This window comes from Lygodium microphyllum, chromosome 21 (genome assembly GCF_053477565.2).
Source record: "Lygodium microphyllum isolate KBCC chromosome 21, Lygodium_microphyllum_v1.1.10, whole genome shotgun sequence".
Taxonomy (NCBI): Eukaryota; Viridiplantae; Streptophyta; class Polypodiopsida; order Schizaeales; family Lygodiaceae; genus Lygodium; species Lygodium microphyllum.
Window position 1 is genome coordinate 25,975,133 of NC_141155.1, and position 16,679 is coordinate 25,991,811.

A 16,679-nucleotide genomic window follows, 5' to 3' on the forward strand; every position below is an offset into this window, starting at 1 on the left:
CCAGTTCCACCTCTATAGGAAGCAAAGCTTCTTGGCCATAGACGAGGTGAAATGTAGTATAGCCAAACGAGGTTCTAAATGAAGTCCTGTAGGCCCAAAGAGCTGCACTCAATTTTTTATCCCAGTGCTTGGGGTGCATGTGTACCTGCTTGGTAATTATCTTACAAATTAGCCCATTTACTTTTTTCGACCAAACCATTACACTGTGGATAGTAGGGAGTAGAATGCCTGTGCTTGATTTTTAGCCTTTCCATTAGCTCCCCTACTAGGTTTGCCCTAAAACCAGGACCCCGATCAGAGATAATTTCCAAAGGTGTGCCAAACCTGCAACAAATATTTTCAAACACAAATTTTCCCACTTCTTGGGCTGTGATCCTACTAGTTGCTGAAGCCTCTGCCCACCTCGTCATGTAGTCCACTCCCATTATGATGTATTCCTTGCCAGATTGAGTTCGTGGGAGTGGTCCTATTGCATCAATCCCCCATTTCTCAAATGGGCCATATGTAGTTATGGGATTTTGTTCCTCATGCACTAGCTTCCTTGGTCCGGCCTTTTGGCAATCGTCACAAGTGCGGCACCAATGTTGCACATCTCGATGTAGACTAGGGCACACAAAACCGGCTTGGAGAATCTTTCTGCTGGTTATTTCTTGAGCAAAATGTCCACCACAAACCCCTTCATGGCAGCTCTTAATCACATCTATAATCTCCTTTGCTGTTGGCACCCTTCTAAGCACTGCATCCTTTCCTTTGCAATACAACACATCATTTATCAAGCGGTATTTAGTGGCCTTAGTAGCTAGCCACCTTTTCTCACTTTTACTCATATGTGTAGGTGCCTCACCTTGCTCGAGAAAATAAAGCACATCTTGTAGTTGAAACTTTCCTTGAAACAAGGGAAGCTTTACGGCAATGATGCCCACCATTGCCTCTTTCAATTTTTCAGCTGCTAGAGCATCTGCGTCGCCATTTGTGCGCCTTGGCACAAAATAGATTTGGGCTTTCTGTAGCTTTCTCATGAGAGTTTTAGCTTCCCTCATTTTCACTGCTAAGTTATCATTTTTACAAGCCCAGATTCCTTTCATTTGCTTAACAATGAGCATAGAATCCCCAAAAACATTAAGCCGAGTGATACCATGTGAGAGACACCACTTCAAACCTAAAAGCAAGGCTTGATATTCTGCCTCATTGTTAGAATGGACATCCTCCAAGCTGATACCTTCTCCATAAAGTTTGTCACCTATGGGACTGAACACCACTATTCCTGCTGCCGCTCTGTCTTTAATACGCTTGTAGGCTCCATCAAAGTAGAGGGCATGGGCATTCTCCACCCGTGGCGGCTCCTCAAGAGGAGGTGTCTCCTCTTTTACCTTTCCCTTCTCATTTTCCTTCTTTTGATGGCATCTATGGATCAACAAATCAGCTAGGCAAGCTCGAGTAGAATCCTCCACTTTGAAGGTGTAGTCAAACTCTTGGAGTTGTATCACCCACTTAGCGATTTTAGCTGAAACATCCATGTGCTGTAAGGCATAGGGAAAATGCTCTTCTGTCGTGATCACTGTGAATGGCCTAGGAAGAAGATAAGGACGAAACTTTCTTATAGCAAACATTAGAGACAAAACCATCACCTCGACCATCTTGTACCCTCGTTCTGATGCTGTCATTACTCTACTAGAAAAGTAAACCGGTCTCATTAGTCCAGTTTTAGCATCCTTTTGTATTAGTGCTGCCCCTAGAGCATTGTCCCCAAAACTCGGGTTGACAAAAAACTCTTGATCCCAACAAGGCTGTAAAATTATAGGAAGGGTGCTAAGATCCTTCTTCACCTCGTGAAAGCACCTTTCACTTTCGTCACTCCACAAGAGCTCCTCGGAGTGGGTTAACTGTTGCAGTGGAAATATTAATTGGGAGAGGAGATGAATGAACCGCCCCATATATCGCACCTTCTGAATGAAAGAGGTTAGTTGCTTCACAGAAGATGGTGATGGCACTGCCAATAGGGCCTTAACTTTGTTTGGATCTGCTTCAATGCCCCTCTCACTTACGACATGCCCTAACAAAGTTACACTGCTTTCGCCAATGCGACACTTCTCATGGTTTAACTGCCCCCCCATTTGTGCGAGTCGGTTGAAAGCTTCATCCACCTTCCCTAAATGTAGAGCCTTAGAACTATAAATACAAAAATCATCAATAAAGACCCTGATGGATTTCCCAAAATATGGCTGGAAGACATAATTCATGAATCGCTGGAAGGTAGCTGGGGCATTTGTTAATCCAAATGGCATTACTTTGTAAGCAAAACAACCCCAAGGTGTAATGAAGGTGGTCTTCTATTGATCCTCCTCAGTTATTCGAATCTGGAAATAACCTGAATACCCATCACAAACAGTGTATCTCTCATGCCCAGCCACCTCGTTGAGTATTTCATCCTGAAAGGGAAGAGGAAAGTGATCTCTCTTAGTTGCGGCATTTAGCGGCTTGTAATCCACACAAATCCTCCATTTTCCATTCTTCTTGGGTATCACCACCACAGGTGAAACCCACTCTGAATCCCCTATTGGATAGATAAAGCCTGCCTTTAAAAGTCGTTGCACCTCAGTGAGTAGAGCGTTTTGTTGAACTACTCCCAATCGTCGTAGTCGCTGCACCACTGGCCGTGCTCCCTCTTTTAGATTAATGTGATGTTGTACTGCTGTCACACCTGTGATGTGTTCATAATCAGAAATAAAAAGTGCAGAGTGTTTTATCACCACTTCCATGTAGGCTGCCTTCTCCTCAACTGATAGATCCTTAGCCAACATTTTTTCTAACCCCTCCTTCTCGACCTTTGGAAGCTGCTGCGGAATTTCACTACTAGAAGGCCCTTTTAATGTAATCCCCATCACTTCTAGAGAGCTTTCTTCCTCCTCATTAGAAGACTCTCCCTCTGTCATAGATGACCAACCCTCGCTGGAACTCCATTCATCAGCAGTGGTTTCTAACACAAGATCCTCCTGTCGGCCCTCCTTCATGTTGTAGATAGTGCTCTTCCATTTTTTATGCAGCCCCTTTTGTGGCCTGAGCTCTAGAGCCCCTGTCTCCCAATCTTGTCTGGCTTTCATTCCCATTAGCCATGGTCGCCCAAGAATGAGCGGATAGCCATCCCCCTTCACTGGCATCACATACATGTCAAGCTCCAATTGCACTCCACACACCTTTACCTTGACTTTCTTTATAACTCCCAAACAATTTACTACCACATTGTTAGCCATTTTGGCCCCAAATTTAGTAGTTTCATTTACCTCTAATCCCAAACGATGCATCAACTTTTCCGTCATGACACAAATCTCTGCACCTCCATCCACATATGTCTTTGACACTCTCTGCCCATTGATTTCGGCTTCCACTAGAGGTACAATATCTTTCATCTTTCTAGCCTGGATTGCATTCACATGTCTATTCTTCATGGGTCTAATGCTTACCATCTTTGACCATTGTCGCCGCACTGTTGGAGATAGATGTAGTAATTGTGGCCATGAAATTTTTGGCCCTTGATTCCTCACATCAGCAAGCAAATCATAAGCTCTAGTACCTTTACCCAAGGGAAAATCATCTGGCTCAATGTGTCGGCGTGAGCGAGCCCTCCTCTTTTTACTGTTGCGTGTCTTTGCAGCCACTGATGACTCTGCCTCCTCTTCCATATTTTCAACCTCCTTTGGTGGTGTAGGCTCCATCTTCTCAATTCTCCGGGCTTTCTTCACCGGCATTGCTTCAACCTCTACTACTTTGGCCTTCCCTTTGACATCACTCTCATCTAAACTAATTATCCTAACATCATGATTCTCTGGCGGTTGGACAGGCAAGGGCGGCACCTCTGCAAGTGGTCGAGGATGCTGGAGAACTTGAACCGGTGGTGGAGGCCTTGGATTCGGTGGAACAAACCTTTCCCTAGGTGGTGTCACTTGTTGTCCCCTCCTTCTTGATTGGAACCCATTTCCTGGAAAACGCCTGGGATGAGGGCAAAAGTACATACCATGGCCAGTCTCCCCACAATTATAGCAAACATACTCTCTTTCTTGTCTTCTTGGACCTCGATTGCCTTCATTTATGAGGGGAGGGGGCCGCACTCCTTGCACCAAATTTAATGAAAGGCTTTCGAGTTGATTAGTAATGCGTTGTAGGAGCTCTTGCTGTGGTATCTCTGGTTCAGGTGGGGCCTCTGCTATTTCTCTAGGCCTTTGCATGGTTGGTAAAACCTGTATGGGCTCAACTCCCCCCTTCACTTGGGCTTGATACTTCAATTTTCTATCTTTCTCTCTCGCATAAGTGACTGATTCTTCATATGATATGGGAAACTTTCCTTTGACTTTCTCCCTTAGTAGAGGATGGAGTCCGGCTAGAAAACAATCTTTCTTAAGGCAATCAGGTACTCTTTCTCCCTCGGCTAAAGATGTTGTCCATTTATCCCACAATTTTATAAACATGCCTTCATAGGTTTGGTACTCCCCTGCTATGGTTTGGCGAAGATCTAAGAGTTGTCTCCAAATATCTTCAGGTGGCTCTGTATCTTGGTACTTGTGCATGAATGCGGTCTTGAGATTCTCCCAATTACCCCTTGTAGCCTCTGGGAGAGCTTGATACCACACTCGAGCATCACCCTTTAGAACTAAAGGGAAGGCCCGTACTTTGGTTGCTTCGTCATCCCGGCCTGTGACTAGGAAGGCCATTTCTAAGTCATCCAAAAAGTCCAGAGATTTCTCCCCTTTGTGCCCAAAAAAACTTGGAAAAGCCATGATAGGAAGATGTTGGCCTAGCTCAATACAAAATAAAGATGAACACGTCTAGGCCCAAGTCATATCTTATTAAGGGTAGAATAAATGGATTTACAGATGCATTAATCTCAGCAAGACGACGAGGGCCCAATAAGCCCCTTATAATATTTTGAAACCTGATCTTTGTGCTAACGATTATATGCACGGTTTGTCTAGCAAGTGGACGGATAGGTCCGTACAAGTTCCTATGGTTCATGGGATACACTTAGAGTAGAATGAATATGTGCACATTAAATGAGATGTTATAATCCAAAATAGGGAGTATTATGGGATCAGGTGACAACAAGATCTCTCTCAACCTCTCAGCTCCAAAATAGAAGACCAACCTTTGCTGAAAATGTATCTTTCTACTAATGCACACATCCACCCGAATGTTTTGAACCGATTGAAAGTTGTAGAAAGTAGGAGTAGTCATTTATGCATTAACTACAAATATACACTACAAACTTTTATGAAGCGTGTCGTTGAAGCTATGGCCTCTTAGATCCCACCATTCGAGAGATGCGAAGGACTTGCTTACCGCTGATTAGCGTAGCTTTTGTGTGACCATCATCAGCCTTGTAAAGTTCATAGGCTTCGATAGCTATCTTTTCAATTACTTTGAGTCTTCTTGCTAGTAGTAGTTGAAGCGCATCACCATATGTAGCCTCTCGCCAATACTGCACACCATTGATGTGTAACTCACCCTCCAAAAACTTGTTAATCCTCGATTTTGAAAGCGCCTTCACCACTTGAAGACGAAGCTCCTTAGGGAGTGTCTTTACACTAGACACCAAGCACTCAACACAATGCCTTGACGTAGAGACTTGATGAGAGCAATATTTCTCATGAAGCAAAGAAGGATGTGTGTAATTAACTTGCTTTACCCGCATACGTGCCGTTTGTCGATAAAGATCCTTCTTCTCTTGAGCTTCTTTTGGAGACCATTGCGGTACTCTTGAGCGGCGAATCCCTTGAATAGGGTTTGATGAAGATTCCTCCTTAGTGATTTCTTGACAAACACTCGTTGAAGAAGAGGACAACTCCTTAGATGTTTCTTTCTTCATGGAAGTTGTAGAGCATAGCTTGAGAACTCCTCAGCGGGGGCACCAATAATGAGGGCTGAAATGATGAACGGGTTGCCTCTTACCCATCCAACCTCCAATCCTCACTAAGAGAACTAAAGAGGGGCACCACCTAGCCAAAGGGAGGATGGGCTAGGACATCCCTTTTCTCAAAGAGAATCAAGAGAACCAAGACACAAATTTACAAGAGAGAATATATGTGCTAGACACCATATTGGAATATAAGAGAGAGAGATGAGAAGAGAGGGAGACAAGAGGAGAAGAGGTAGAAGAAGCTTGCCATTATGCTACATGGAATGAGAAGATGAGAAGAGAGGGAGATAATAGGAGAAGAGGTAGAAGAAGCTTGCCATTATGCTACATAATAAAAGAACTTACTCATAGCTTACCTCAAAGAGATGAGGATATTGTAGAGTGCTCTCATGGACTTGTCATTCTCCCTCCTCCCTCTTTTCTCAAAGAGAATCAAGAGAACCAAGACAAAAATTTACAAGAGAGAATACATGTACTAGACACCATATTGGAATATAAGAGAGAGAGATGAGAGGAGAGGGAGACAAGAGGAGAAGAGATAGAAGAAGCTTGCCATTATGCTACATGGAATGAGAAGATGAGAAGAGAGGGAGATAATAGGAGAAGAGGTAGAGGAAGCTTGCCATTATGCTACATAATAAAAGAACTCACTCATAGCTTCCCTCAAAGAGATGAGGGTATTCTAGAATGCTCTCATGGACTTGTCATTCTCCTTCCTCCCTCTTTTCTTATGCTACATAATAAAAGAACTCACTCATAGCTTACCTCAAAGAGATGAGGATATTGTAGAGTGCTCTCATGGACTTGTCATTCTCCCTCCTCCCCTCCATTCTCTATGGGCTCTTTATATAGCCTCCATGAGGGATTAGATTAAGCTAATCTTCTTGATTAACATAATCCTAGATGATGTATGGCATCTTTGAAAATATGGAGCATAGTGAATGGGACAAGTCCCCACCTTGGTCATCATGCAAGAAGCCAAGGGTGGTGGTAGACAACATAGAGAAATGGAGCTAGATTACAAGAGGTGGGTGCCCAAAGCACATTATTATAATATATTTACAAGAAGGATAGAGTGGAAAGTTGGTGTGGTGAAAGAGAGAAGAAAATTGCATGTAGCCAGCAGTCTGCGCCTTCGTAACTTCAAATCCGTGAGGAATTTGAAAAAAGTTTCTTCTGCAACTTTGTAGACCAGGTCGAAACCGATCGGCCTACGCGGGAATTTTCTTGAAATTAGCTTTTTCTTGGGAGTTATTGAGATTATAAAAAAGGCTTTCAAAAGCTGCTTTGACTTTAGTATCCCATATGTATATAAATACATATAAGCATGTGACAAAAGGGGTCCATGCTTGTAAGCTTTTGTGCAAGATCCAAATGACACCATGATGTGGATATTGACTTGTGTGCAAGGGTGAGGTGTCCTCTAATGATGGTGATAGATTCCAAATCTTAGTGATGCAGACGGGGCCCATGTGTAGTTGGAGGCTAGTCCTTTGAAAAATCCATGCATTCACTCAACTCCTAGGTGTAATCCTTTTTCATCTTCACTAAGATAACCATCCCTTTTACCCTTTACATTGACATGCCTTCTAAGAACTTGTTCCTCCCATTTGCTAGAGTTATCATAATCGAGAAGCAATGTAGCATACTTAGTGCTTGAAGAGTAAACCCAAAGTGATATGGTAAGCTCTTGATAGGGGCTTTGGCCAAAATTTTGTGGTAATAATCCGGGTTGTAAAAAACCCGGATCAACACGTGCCGAGGATCGCGTAGGATTGGGCCCCATATGGGTTCAATCTGGCTGTTGTGGGATGAAGTATTGTTGCGCCAAGTTGGGTCCAATGCTCATGCGTCAAAATGTTAAAATCCACCCCCTCGTCAATCAGGGCCTTGAAGGAGCACGTCTGCTTGGCCATGACCGTGATGCGGAGGTAGGCGGGTTCTACAGGCTCCTCCTCATTCTCGCAGATTTCCGTAAGTGTGGCTACTCATATTCTGACGGGTGGTTCCACCATTGGTGGTTCATGCAGCGGATGAGTGGGCGGATAGTACTTCTTGATTTGACTGCCATTGAATAAGCCCATTCCCTCACCATCCAGTGTTTCCAGCTCGACATTACCAGTTCGGCTGATTGTGCGGACCTTAAAGGGTTCGAGACCTCTGAATTTCATCTTTTGCTTATGTCCTTCAACTGAGTAGAGGAGCACTAGGTCACCTTGCTCAAACTCTCGTTGCTTGACATATTTGTCAAACCAGCTTTTGCGTCGGGCTTTCTCACAGATAAGTGCGTGGGTGGCTAGGAGACGAACCTCTGACATGCGTTCTAGCTCAACCAAGCGTTGCGTCCATGCTTCCTTCCCTTCCCATCGTTCTTGGAGTGCTATCCTTAGGCTAGGGACGAAGAATTCTAATGGGAGAACAGCTTCAATCCCATAGGTTAGCCTAAAAGGAGTTTGACCGACGGCCATCTTATAAGCTGTTCGGTAGGCCCACAAGGCTGCCATCAACTTGTTATCCCAGTCACTTCATGAGGCTGAGACTACTTTGGTTAGGACAGTGATGAGAATTTTGTTGGTTGATTCAGCCTGGCCATTAGCCTGAGGGTAGTATGGTGAGGATTTGCGATGGATGATGAGAAAGGTGGATAGGAGATGGGCTATCACTTCGTTGATGAAGTGCGTTCCCTGGTCACTAACCAGTTCGATGGGGCAACCAAAACGCGAGATTACTTGCTCCCATAAAAACTTGGCAGTCGTCCTAGCGTCGTTTTTCCGCGTGGCTCTTGCCTCCGCCCATTTGGTGAGATAATCTGTGGCCACCACGATGTACCTAGCTTGTGAATATTGTGCCGCGGGGTTGATGGGTCCTATGAAGTCAATCCCCCATTTTTCGAAGGGTTGGCGAGCGATAACAAGGGTTAACTCCATCTGATCTTTACGAACCGGGACCTTTGTCCGTTGGCACTCGTCACAATGCTTGACAAATTTTGTGGCATCGTGGAAGAGTGTGGGCCACCATAGCTGGGACTGCAACACCTTTCGTGCTGTAGTGTCCCCGCTGAAGTGTCCTCATGTAATACCATTGTGCGCCTCTGAGAGTACATCGTGCATCTCATGCTCACACATGCATCTACGTAGCAATCCATCTTGCCCCAGCCTATAGAGCTGGCCTGCAATCAGTTGATAGGGTTGGATTTTCAGGATTAAGCACCTAAGCTGTGCCCGTTCTATTGGTCGTTCAGGCAGCCCATGCTCGAGTACTTGGACTATGTCGTCTGCCCAGTATGGTGTCAGATTGGCCCTGAATAGGTCTCTTTCGCTGGACACATGGAATAAGTGGCTGTCTGGTAACTCGTCCACGATACCTTGTCCAGCAGCTTCTCCTGTGGGTATACGGGACAGATGGTCAGCCATGTAATGTTGTTTTCCCTTCCGTACCATCACTAAGAAGTTGAACTCTAGGAGCAGGAGAAGCCATCGAGCTATACATCCTGTAGCGCAAGGTTTGCTGACTAAATAGAGCAGGGCTTGATGGTCTACGAAGAAGGTGAAGGGGGTGGCCAGTAGGTAATGCCGAAACTTCTTCACGGCGAATACCATGGCTAATCCCTCCCTTTCCGTTGTCGAATAATTCATCTCTGTCTCAGTGAGTTGCCTGCTAGCAAAACTCACTAGGTAATCTAAGTTATGCTCACTAGGTTGGCACAGCACTTCCCCCACGGCAAACTTAGAGGTGTCGATGTGTACGTGAAAAGTCATAGTCCAATCTGGGGCTCGTAGGATAGGTGCCGTTGTTAGGGCTTTTTTCAGTTCCTCGTAGGCTCGTTGGCACGCTTCAGTCCACTCGAAGACAATTAGCAGTTTGTACAATGTCCTAGCGATCAGCGCGCGTAGTTCAGTACAAACCGCTGATAGTATCATGTGTGACCTAAGAAGCATTGAACTCCCCTATAATTACTTGGGGGTGGAAGGTCCACGATGACCTTGACCTTCGAGAAGTTTGTGGCAATGCCATTCTTGGACACTATGTGTCCCAAGATGCATCCGTGCTTCACCCAAAACTGACATTTCACGGGGTTGAGGGAGAGACGGTATAAGCGACACCGTTCAAAGACCGCGCGGAGTTTTTCGAGATGTTGGGTCCAGGCCGAATGGACACACAGGTCATCGACAAAGACCTCTAACTCCTTGCGAAGCATGTCCTTGAATATGGTGCACATGAGGCGTTGAAAGGTGGCGGGGGCATTGGTTAGCCCGAAGGGCATGACTATGTAAGCAAAGACGCCCCACTCAGTGGCGAAGGCGGTCTTGTGCCTATCTGCAGGATGCACTTGCACCTAATTGTACCCCGAGAAGCCATCCAGGAAACTGTAGGCTTCCTTACCTGCCACCCTCTCAAGCGTGTGCTCGGTGTACGGTAAGGGGTAGTTGTCTCTCTTTGTAGCGGCGTTCACTTTCTTGTAATTGACGCACACTCGAATCTTGCCGTTTTTCTTCATCACAATGACTATGGGTGACACCCAGTCTGTGTGCTCAATTTCATAAATGAATCCGGCTCTCATCAGCTTGTCAATTTCCTCCTTGACAGCATGAGCGTGCTTTGGATTCATGGGGTATGGTCGCTGCTTGACCGACGTTGCATCCGTTGTCATGGGTATGTTGTGAGTCACAACACTCGAATCTACCCCTCGTAGCTCATCTAAAAACCAAGCAAATACGTCCCGGTACTCCCGCAAAAGAGTGACAAGAGTGGACTCTTCTTCCGTGGTCAAGTCCTCGGCAATGAACACTGGTCGGGGTACTTCCCCTTCCAGGGCTAGGTTTACCTCCTTGACCTTGGCTGGCCCTTCAATTGGTTCGCGGGTTTGCCCTTGGCACTTGGCACTTAGCAGAACCACCACCCTGTCCCCTCTTTTGAATTTCGAAAAGTGCTTAGGGAGGTCTTGTGGCTTCCTTTGTTCCTCTGATCGCGCATCGCTGGGACGCTTAGCCTCATTCTGCCGTAACCGTCTGCGCCTCAGGTGGACAGGTAAGTGTCCCTTGGTGCGTCTGGTCATGGGTGGCCTAGGGATTTCTGGGTCACCATCTGAAGTAACTTTAGATTTAGAGTCGAATTTCCCATTTTCACTAGAGGAGGTGGTCTTCCCTGGCGGCCGCAGTTCGGATGGCGATTTGGTTCTAAGCATTGCTGCCGTTCCTGGTTGGGCCAGGCCGGCTTGCTCAAAATCCACAGCTCCCATTTGTTCCAATCAAGCACAATTGAATTTCGTACACATGACTCCTTGGTCCACTCTAAGGGCCAGTCTCGTCTACAGCTTAGCATCTGCCCGGATTTTCTCAATTTCTCGCCCTTCGGTGTCGTATTCTACGGTATCCACCTCACCCTCACTTCCTTCATCAAAGGATTAGCAATCTTCGTATTCGTCACAGGAATCTGCATCGCTAGACTGCTCATCGTCCCCCAAGGCCTGCTCTGCCTCGTCCTATTGGTCGGGAACCAACGCCCAGTTGTACCTGAGGTTCAGTTCATGTACCCTGGTCCACTTCCACTCGGGTTCTTCCAAGAGGTCTTGAAGAGGCTTGAGATTGGCGGTTGCGTTGCGTGCCAGTCGGTCCGTTAAGTGCCCCAGTATTCCCTGGAGTTCTCTCCTTTTGGTAGGCACTTGGAAAGCGACAGGATTAGGCCCTTCATGGAGGCTTGCTGCCATCATGTAGACAGGTGTAGGAAGTGTTTCTTTTGGCTTGCCAATTGTTTTGACAGCCTGCTCGTATGCCTCATGATCTGAGAACGGCAAGTCGAGTGTAGCGAGAACGTGCATCCAATCCCGCTCGTCCTCTGGGCATGGGATATACTTAGTTAAGGACCCATAGGGTTCCTTGTCCTGGGTGTTTCCCTTGAGTAGAGTAGAGATGGCGTCTAGGTTGATTGGCGAGGTCTTCCAAGTGTCCATCTCTATTCTCACAGCGTTAGTTCGGTTGCCCAGGAAGATCAGGCTGTTACCCCAGTCTTCGATAACTCTAGCATTGCGCATCCAGGGTCGACCCAATAAGATATCATAGTCCACTCCCTTCATGACGATAAAGTCAACAGAGAACTAGACTCCTGCAATCTTCACTGGCCAATTCTTCAAGACCCCGAATGGTTTCACTTGCATATCGTTTGCTAGCGCGACGTTAAACCGAGCAGCTTCGATAGGCGGGTTTCCCTACTTCTGTAACACTGCGTGGCTAAGCACACTAACCCCAGCTCCTGTGTCTACAATCTCCCTTCTCATTGCGTCTCCCAGGGCTAGGACTGGCAGGACTGCGTGCATCTCCGAGCCCTCCCAGAAGGCATTGACATGCAAGGATTTAGGCCGGGAGTGTAGCGTCAAACTTGGCAAGTGCGTTTCCGCATCCTGGTCTTGAGTATCTACCAGAGCTTGCTCCTGCGGTCTCTCGACGCAATGCTTGAGGTCCTGCCATAGGGCAGAGTGCTGCCTAAGCAGATCTCCCTGGCCAATCATTACAGGGGTGGTCACTAGTGTGGTCAGGAGATTGCTAAACACTCGTCCTTCCCCTAGTTCAGACTGCCCGGGCCAATCGCCGCGGCTGACGTGCGGGTCTGTTGCATCTAGGCTTGGCCTTGACGGCACTGCTTGTGGCGTAGCAGCCTCGGCAGACTTAGGTTGAGGCAGTGATAGTGGCGTGCTCATGCTGGAGAGATCATCAATCTCGTCCTCCGTGATGGGTTCAACATCCTTGAGGTGCTGTTGAGCCTCCCTCACCCATTCCTTCACCTTTTCTATGGCTTCCAATTGCCGCTTGGGGTGTGGGTATTCCCCTACCTTAGCGCTTCCCTTTTGGACTGTTTTAGGGGCTGAAGTCTCTGCCTCTGCGTCTGAGACTTTCTTCCCCTGGGGTAAGGTCGTAACGCTATCGGTTTTTAGTGCGACCTTAGCCTCTGATCTCTTCTTTTTCCGCCTACGGCTTTTCTTTCCTACTGAGGTCGCGTCGAGATTGCTAGGTCCTGGCAGAGAGACGCCAGCCTGCTTCGTTTGTGCTCGGGTCATAACTCGCAAGGTAATAGGTGTGGCCTCCCCATCGGGGTTTTCAACACCAAATAGCCCCAGCGGGACGGACGGCAAATTAGCTGAACCAGAAGGCGACTTTCGTTTTGGACAGTCTATGAAAAGATGGGTGATTCCGCACTCTGCACACCTTTGGTCAGCTTTGTCCCTGCTTTGCTGCTCTCTTTCGGGGCAGTGTGATGAGACGTGATCAGGATGTCCACAAGTCCAACAAGTGACCGGATCATGTGGCTGCCCTCCTAGGCCTCTACCCCGTCCTCGTCCTAATGCCATCACCGGCATGGGTCGGTAATCCATGAGGATTGCATTGCCCTCGTCGTCATGCGAGACGTAAGGGTATATGTAGATTTCTTCGTCACTGGGCTCCTCTACGTAGTGTAGGGAGCATCGCTCGGTGGGTGGTCACATAGGGACCAGGCGGTCTAGGAATACCGGTAGGATTTATGTCCAGCCTAGGGACCGCTGGTCTCATATCGTTAGGCGCTAGTAGGGCTAGCGGGGCTCCCCTCTCGAAGAATGGCTGTGGCCTGTTAGCCGGGTAAAGCTGGCCGTAGGGTTGCGTGTATGGTAGTCTTCGTGGTAGTCTACAGTGTGCAGCATCGTGGCCGAACCTACCGTAGTTAGCGCAGGGTCTTGACCTAGGGTCCTGACACTCTACTGGTAGGTGGTTTTCTCCACAGTACACGCACTGGACGTGTGGACGCATCAGTCGCCTCAACATGTCTTATATTTTGGCCAACTCCGTCTTGACCTCGGCCAAGCCGTGGTCCGTCTCGGTGGCCTTTCCCTTATCTTGGGATGATGCATTTGATCGCTCGCTAGAGGTTGGCGTTCGTTCTAAACTCCGTGGGTTGATTTCTTCTAGGTTTGAGCTCCTAGAGCTCCGCTCTTTCAGCTGGTCATCAACCCTAAGGGCTTCCTCAAAAACCCTAGCCACCACATCTCGTTGCAAGCTTGAGTTGCCTGCTAGTGCCTTGTACAATTCCTCATCCCGAATCCCGCTGATGAATACGGTCAACACTGCCCTATCAATCAGCCTTTTGCCTAAGGGGATTAACGAGGCTTCTCACGTGGGTCACATAGTCGCGGATGCCCTCCTTCTCCTTCTACTTGATGTTCATCAGGCGCACTAGCAAGTTGTCAGAGTATCCGGGTTCGGCAAACCTCTTGACAAAAAGGTCCTTGAGGTTATTGAAGTTGACTCGTTCTATGGCGTCTAGGCTCGTATACCACGTCCTACCCTTATCGCTTAAGCAAAGTCCGAATGCTTGCGAACGTTGGGCCTGGTCGTTGAGGCCATTGGCTTCGCAGACTTGCTCAAACTGCTCGACAAAGCAATACGGGTCGTCCGGCTGGTACTTGTCGAGTTGCTTGGCGACAATAGGTATTTTGGCTTAGCTCTTTGAGCCCTGGTTTGCCCCTAGCCCTACAAGTAGCGAGGTTGCTAGCGCAGTGGCATTCTGTTCTACCGCGGTGTTATCTAGCAGCCGTTTCATGAGGAGCTCGCCAGCGTCAGGTCTTCCTCTAGTGCTCTTTCCTGGTCTGTCCGGTTCTGGCCAGCCAAGTTCAGCACTCGCTGCACCTCATGCAGCTCCATGCTTTGCCTTAGGCTCCTGGCTTGTTGGTCCCTATTGTACTCGGCTATGCCCTGCAATGCCTTGCGGGCTAGCCTCCTCTCCTCCTCTAGGTCTGCAATGATTGCCTCTGCCGTCCTACCACGGTGTTTGTACCTGGCATGCGTATCGTAACTGCTCACCATTTGTTGTATGGCGTCTGGAAATGCGCTAACATCTAGCTTCCCTGTAAACCGATTATCTGAGCCTCCCTCTGTCACGGTTGAATTCTTGCGCCTGGTCGTAAGTCAGATCCTTGTCGTTGACGCTCCTTGCTTGATCCTACCCTGCGCTCCGCACGTTTGCATACACCTTGGGTCTTCTCCTATTGGTGGTTTTTTTGGGTAATTTATCTGAGTGAGTTCCTTTTAATTTTTGAATGCAGCATTCAACTTATGGTCACTCGTGAGTGTGTTGTTCCTCGTGCACTTGTGCTCACTCAGGCTTTCGACTTTCCTAAGTGTACTTCAAGTGTGGAAATTCAACCCGAGTGCTGTGAGTGATTCCCCGGCGTCTCACTCACTCTTGCTCGTTTTGGGCCTGACAGGCTTTGCTACTCTAGTTTTGGCCGCTCTACGGGTCCCAGGGTCCTATGCTACTTCCTGTCGCTCACGTGGGGGTGGGTTGCTGGGGGAGTGCCCCAGTGTGTCCCTGGATGGGTCAGGTTTTGTTTTGGTTTGACTCTGGGAATCGGGCGTCCGATTTACCAGTGGTTCGATTTACCAGTGGTTCGATTGTGGGAATCGGAACAGGTATATCAAGGCTAAGTGGCAGTCTTAAGGTCCGCGTGTCCGATTCTCAAGAATCGGACGGGCAAGTGTTCGAGGAATCGGCCAAGAGGGTCCGATTCTGGGCGGTCCGATCGGACCGGGTAATCCGATTCCTAGTGGTCCGATTATGGATGGGTCCAATTCTAGGAATCGGACCAGACAGGTGGTCCAATTGGTGACGTGTATTACTTCGTCCGATCGGACAGGGTGGGTCCGAGTCAGAGCATCCGAGTGGTGCGATTGTCCGAGTCGGACAAGTTGGTTTGAGCGTCCGATTCTCAAAATCGGACGGGTTGGTCCGAGCCTAGTAGTCGGACAGGTCGTTCTGATCAGACGGTTGTCCGAGTGTCCAATTCTGGGAATCGGACACTGGGTCGGACGTCCGATTCCGCCGGTCCAATGAGCTTGCACACACGGATTTGCTCGATTTTCTCCAAATGTTTTATCCTATTGACCCTGCGATTAACCAGCGACGGAGTTGAAGTGGTGTGGAGGAGATCGTTACCTGGGAGTCGCCGAATGCGATGTCCTCCGTGCCCTGGTCGATCGGACGGCTGCCAAGCTCGCTCACTCTCTCACTCTCTATCTCTCTCCCTCTCCGTCGGTTGGAAATGGGGTTCTCTTGCCCTCCCAGAGTTTATACCCTGCTAGTTCTGCCCTGAACACTACAGATTCCTTCCCTTGCGTTTCCTATGGAGTTACCTTTGCATTTACTCCATTTTTCCTTTCATTTCCTGTGGTTTTCCCCTGTTTCACAGCAGTAGCCCTCTGCCTCTTCGTATGTGATTTCCTACTGCTAATCTATCCTAAACACAACCTAAATCGAAAGCAAAACACTGAACTAGTTTCTCCATGTTTTCCAATCATTAATAACCAGATTATTCCAAAATACTTACATGTTCTGAAGATCGAAAACACCCGACTTCCTACCTATCTCAAGCTCCATTTCGGGGATGAATACCCTACTTCGATGCTCGATATGAGGCGCACAAGTGCTCAAGCTTGAATCCGTTGGTCCCGGCAACGGAACCAAAATGTGGGAGCTTTCGCTCAACTGCCAAGACCCACGGACCGCTTATTGTTTCAAGCGTTCCATGGGAGCTCTAATGGCTATCTCTCACCTAGCCGACGCGTCGTCGATCCTACAAATGCAGTGAACTTACCTTGATGCTCGATCAAGTACCCTCCTCTCTCTTGCACTCCGGCAGCTCCACGATTCTAGATGCTAGCTCAAGCATCCTCAAGCCTCCTCCATCTCCAAGCTCCATCCTCCATAGCCGCGCATGCAAGAGAGGAGAAGAGAAGAGAAGAGAAGTAGA